The sequence below is a fragment of the Anser cygnoides genome, chromosome 1 (genome assembly GCF_040182565.1).
Source record: "Anser cygnoides isolate HZ-2024a breed goose chromosome 1, Taihu_goose_T2T_genome, whole genome shotgun sequence".
In the NCBI taxonomy this organism is placed as follows: Eukaryota; Metazoa; Chordata; class Aves; order Anseriformes; family Anatidae; genus Anser; species Anser cygnoides.
In genome coordinates, this window is record NC_089873.1 from 109,919,949 (window position 1) to 109,925,948 (window position 6,000).

Consider the following 6,000-nt stretch of genomic DNA (forward strand, 5'->3'; position numbering starts at 1 on the left):
GCCCCCCCACCCCGGCCAGCCACCCCTATATATTGTGTAGCATGACGTCAGATGGTATGGAATACCCCTTTGGCCGGTTTGGGTCAGCAGTCCTGGGTCTATCCCCTCCCAGCTCCTGCAGCACCCCTAGCCTGCTCGCTGGCAGGACAGAGCGAGAAGCTGAAAAGTCCTTGGCCTGGTGTAAACACTGCTCTGCAACAATTGAAACATCAGCATGTTATCAGCACTCTTCTCATCCTAATCCAAAACATAGCACCCTACCAGCTACTAGGAGGAAAATTAACTCTGTCCTAACTGGAACCAGGACAATCGTGTTGCTGTTTCCCTCTTTCGAGTGAAGTGCATATCATTCTTCTTTTCCCTTTTCCACTGTGACACTTGGTAAATAAAGAATCAGAGGGGAAAAAAAAAATGACTTTAAGCTCTCCTAATGTGTAATGGAGCAAAAATTATAAATTATAAGCAATGATGAGACTTGTGGATCAATGGACATTTCAGGATATTCCTGGAAATATCACAGCAGGAGTTTAGTCTACAGGCATGTCTCCTCTTTAGCTGATGCTAATATTAAGTGGTAACTGACATCCAGAGGGAGTTGAATGAGGAGGAAAAAAAAAAAAAAAATAAAAGGAAAGAAAAAAAAGTTAGAAGCAGAGCAGTGTCTGAAAACTTAAAATTTTCAATAGAAAAATGATGAAAACAGAAATATTTGCCTTAAAGTAAACAGATAGTAAGAATAACAAAGTAAGTTAAGTCTAACCAACTACTTCTTGAACAGCCAATATATTTCCTATTTTGTTTTAATTTTCCTGATGTCTTAGCACACCATGTTGTCCTACCAAACTGACCCTCCCTGTTAGCTTGCTGAAGTGAAAATCAGGACAGAAATCACATAGCTTAATGAAGAAATTTGACTTTCAAAAAACAAACAAACAAACAACAAAAAAAAAAATGATGAGGAACCTGCACTGAGTGTGCTGTACATGACTGTGAAGGCTGGTTATGCTCAATAGCCACTCAGATTTCCATCCTACTGTTTCCTCTCCAAGGAAAAGTTAAGTATGTACTGGGATATTTTACTTTTCTTTTTTTTTTTTTTTTTTGCAAAGAACGTAAATTTTCGTGTAACAGCAGGACATGATTTTCATGCAAAATCTAATTAACTTTAAAATGATCATACTTTTTGTATGTGGTAATGAGTTTCTTAATGAACTTCCTGTTCATTACAGTACCCCCTTTTTAGCCTAGTGCCTAAATCAATATTTATAATGCATTTACAGGCAAATGTAAATAGGAACAGAATCACAGAATTGTTCGTATTGGAAGGGACCTTAAAGATCATCTAACTCCAACCTTCCTCTGCCATAGGCAGGGATGCCACCCACTAGATCAGGTTAGTCAAGGCCCCATCCAACCTGGCCCTGAACACCTCCAGGGATGGGGCATCCACAACTTTTCTGGGCAATCTGTTCCAGTGCCTCACCACCCTCTGAGTAAAGAATTTCCTCCTAACCTCTAATCTTAATCTCCCCTCTTTTAGTTTAAAACCATTCCCCTTTGCCCTATCATTATCTACCCAAGAAAAGAGTCCTTCTCCAACTTTTTTATAAGACCACTTTAAGTATTGAAAGGTTGCAATGAGGTCTCGGCCCCTTCTCTTCTGCAGGCTGAACGTACCCAGCTCTCTCAGCCTGTCTTCATAGGAAGGGTGCTCCAGCCCTCTGATCATCTTCATGGCCCTCCTCTGGACTCGCTCTGACAGGTCCACATCCTTCTTGTGCTGGGGTTGCAAACCTGGATGCAGTACTCCAGGTGGGGCCTCATGGGGGAAGAGTAGAGGGGGACAATCACCTCCCTAGACTTGCTGATCACACCTCTGTTGATGCAGCCCAGGATGCAGTTGACCTTCTGGGCTGCAAGCATACACTGCCTTTCGTCCACCAGAACCCCCAAATCTCTCTCTGCAGGGTTGCTCTCAAAGAGTTCTCCCAGTCTGTACTCCTGTCTGGGATTGTGCCGACCCAGGTGCAGCAACTTGCACTTGGACTTGCTACACCTCATTTGGTTCACATGGGTCAATCCCTCTATGTCATTGATGAAGATATTGAAAAGTGCCAGTCCCAGAACAGACCACTGAGGGACATTGCTTGTCACTGACCTCCACCTGGACATGGAACCACTGACCACTACTCTCTGGCTTTTGAAGAAATTCCTTACCCGCCAGATGATCCACCCTTCACAATAGGGACTACCATTATCCTTCACTTGCAGTTTATATTTCAAACTCATTGTCCATTTAAAAAATAAAACCTGTATATTATTAGAGTGAATATTCAAATAATATATTTGATCATAAAATCTTCATGTTAACATTGCTTATACTAACCTTCAGTATAATATGTAAGCTTTCAGACTAGAGCCAGTGATATATATGCTTAATTTCAACACCAACAGTAAAATTATAAGATACTAGGCTGCATGGAAGAACCATATGTATATGTTGTACTTAATGAAATGGATCATTCAATTATTTTTAAGAAAAAGGAAATGATACATCCTTGTTATACCAAAAATACAGAATTCTACATTTGTACCCACTGAAATTTAGATGATGTATGGGTAGGTTTGACATTGCTTTGTTTAATACAGCTCCTTGTTTGTCCAATCTTGTTTCCTATGGTAACTCACACCCTTTCAGGCTCATCTCTGTTCTTTCCAGCTTTCATTTTCTCAGCAAGAAATTCAAGAGGAAATTCATATCATTTTATTATGTTGTGGTGGCTTAGCCCCATCAGGCAGCTCAGTATCACACAGCTGCTCTCTCACTCTACAGGTGGGATGGGGGAGAGAATCATAAAGGTGAAAATGCAAGAACTCTTGTTGAGATAAAGACAGCTTACTAGGTAAAGCAATAGACATGCATGCAAGCAAAGCAAAACTAGGAATTCATTCACTATTTCCCATTGGCTGGCAGGTGTTCAGCAACATCCAGGAAAGCAGCGTTCATCATTTGTAATGGCTTCTTAGGAACACAAATGCCATCACTCTGAAAGTCCTCCCAATTCTTTTTCTCTAATCAAACTATTATTGCCGAGCATGATTGCATTTGGCATGGAATATCTCTTTGGTCTGTCGGGGTCAGCTGTCCTGGCTGTGTCCCCTTACAGCCTCTTGTGCACCCTCAGCCTCCTTGCTGGCTGGGCAGCATGAGAACCTGAAAAGTCCTCGACTTAGTGCAAGCACTGCTCTGCAACAACTAAAAACATTGCTGTGTTATCACCACCATTTTCTTCAAAACATAGCATTGTGTGAGCCTCTGTGAAGAAAATTAACTCTGTCCCAGCCAAACTCATGATATAAGTTTTGCAGCTAGGATAACAATTCTTTTATAGAATAGCACAAAGTATATATGTGGTTAATGTTTCAGTATTTTGCTTACAGCTGAACCTGAAATAATTTAATACTAACCACAGAAGGAGGTAAGGAACATTGAAGGCTAACTTTATTATGGTTAGTGGACCATGTTATTAAAGATGTCTTTTTTAAAGAGACATGTTTTTCAGTTATTGTTGACTGTTATGTTGAAAGGAACACAATGAATATTGATTTGATTGCATACTGTGGGTTTGACCTAGATTTAAAATTGTTAACTACAGTAACTAAATATGCAACATTAACACAAATAGCATATACATGACTACACAACAACAGAAAAAAGAATGAATGAACTGATGGAACTTCCATTCTAAGCAGGCAATACCCAGTCTCCTGGCCACCTTGTTCACCAGCTGCAGAAAAGCCTACTCTCAGCTTCATTCATATGCCTGATATATGTTTCCTGCTCAGCTGGACAGCAGGCTAAGGACAATGATTTGAGGTACAGCACCTTCCCCTGCCCATTTGACAGCTGGTTGCATGACTGCTTGTAAATGAATGTGAATAACCTCATCTTCTGGGAAATACAGGAGTATCAACTGATGAATTTTATGTCAAATACATGGTCTGAATTTTGAGCTTTACCTTAGGCAAATTCAAATGTTCTTTCCAAGCAAGGCAAAAGATGGAGTATCTGGAGTTGTCTTAGCTTGAAATGGTTTCTAAGGGACTTCACATACAGAAAATTTGCATTATATAGCTCTGCGAGTACATATTCCTTCTATGAATATATTCCTTTCTCTTTCCCTAGAAGATGGATATGGAAGGTTATCTAGGTAAATGTTTCTCTTTAGAACTCCTTTTGTCTATGGAAAAAGTCAATCCATGTTCTGACCAACTGAGATGAACAGGAAATACATTCTTTATAAGCAGGAATGAAATATTTAGACATCAGAAATTCTGTATCTTCTTATCTTCACTTTAATAATAGACCAGAATCATGTTAATCACTCTAGATAGAACAACATATTATATTTTAGATCCTTTCCTTTGAAAATCTGTCATAATTGGCATTTGATCTTGATTGGATCTGATGACAGTTTTACAAACTCAGTAAGCCAACGGAAATATTAATCGCTCCTTATTAATCCTAAGAAATCCCTACTTATGTAACTTCAGGATGCATTTAATTCAGAAACATATCTATTTATTTATTTATTAATTATTTTTTACACATGTGCGTTGTGGAGAAAGCAAAGATCATCTCAGGAAATCAGATGAATTAGCATTAGAATGTATTATATCACAATCAGATTATCATTATGGGACCCATTGAAATAGATACTATTGATCTGTCACAATTTCTATAATTAAAAAATAGCTGCTCTTGATTCAAATTAAGTGAAAGATTCTCATTTTTAACACATTATTAAAGACTTATTTTAATCCCCACCACCATTATTTTCTTCATCTTTCATTCAGAATATTATGAGGTAAATGGCTGCAAATTTTAATTGTTATTTTTTCAACATTTTCTTGAAATAGAAAAACTGTGTAATAGGAGCAAACAAAGCAAGAACAAAGTTAAGAAGAAGCAGGAAGGCCATTTGCATTTCCCAAACTGCCAAACAAACTCAGATATCATGTTGGAGATCTTTAACACTGAAGCGGCTTTTTTGGGACAGAATATGATAAATTTACTTAAATCCAAAGAAAGTGATTACTTATAGATACATAAAGAATACTCTGAAATGCCTTTTTTTTCATGATCATGATAAAATTATTTTGTTTCTTTAAGGAAATAATGACTTCTAATCTTACAAATCTTACAAATCCTGATTAGGTAGCTCTGATTCATGTTGAAATCTAAGTCTAAAAATCATATGAGTCTTCAAGTCCTTCAATAAACTATGGACTTCCAACATTGTAAGACAATAATCTTGATTCTTATTTACTCAACAGAAGAACATGTCATGTTTTATGAGCACAGCACATTTTTAGTATTATTATCATTTACTGAAGAGAAATGGTGTGTTAGAGAGTATATCTGAGCTACTTTCCATATAGCTTCACATTTAAGGAAAATGTTTAAACTGCCATTAAACAAAAAACAAACAAAATAACAAACAGAAAATTTGATAAAGAACAAGCAACAATGTTTTATACGAGATTCTGCCACTGCATAAACCATAATGTACATTTTACAAAAACACTTGTTGCAAACCTTCACTGTGGTAAACACAACAGTTTTTTCTTTGAACTCTGAATGCCTGTGTCACTTGCTCCCATAATGCACAGACTTATGAACAATATGGGTGAAATCCTGACACCACTGAAGCTGTGGGGAAAAGCAGCATTGGCTTCAAAGAGCCCGAGACTTTAAAACTGAAGGACAGGAGAACAAAGATATATTATAAGGAAGGTAAACTATTATAAGCTGGGGCATTATGAAGCCCTCTACCTCACATCTTTTTTACATTGCTGTAAATAGAGCACTTTTGAGCTCTGAATTTATCATTTATTTTCTGACCTCTCTCAATTTCAACACAGTGAGAAATGGCTGATGTTCTCCTATTAAGCACATGATTAACTTCTAAAAGGAGAGATTCATAACAAACCCAGCCA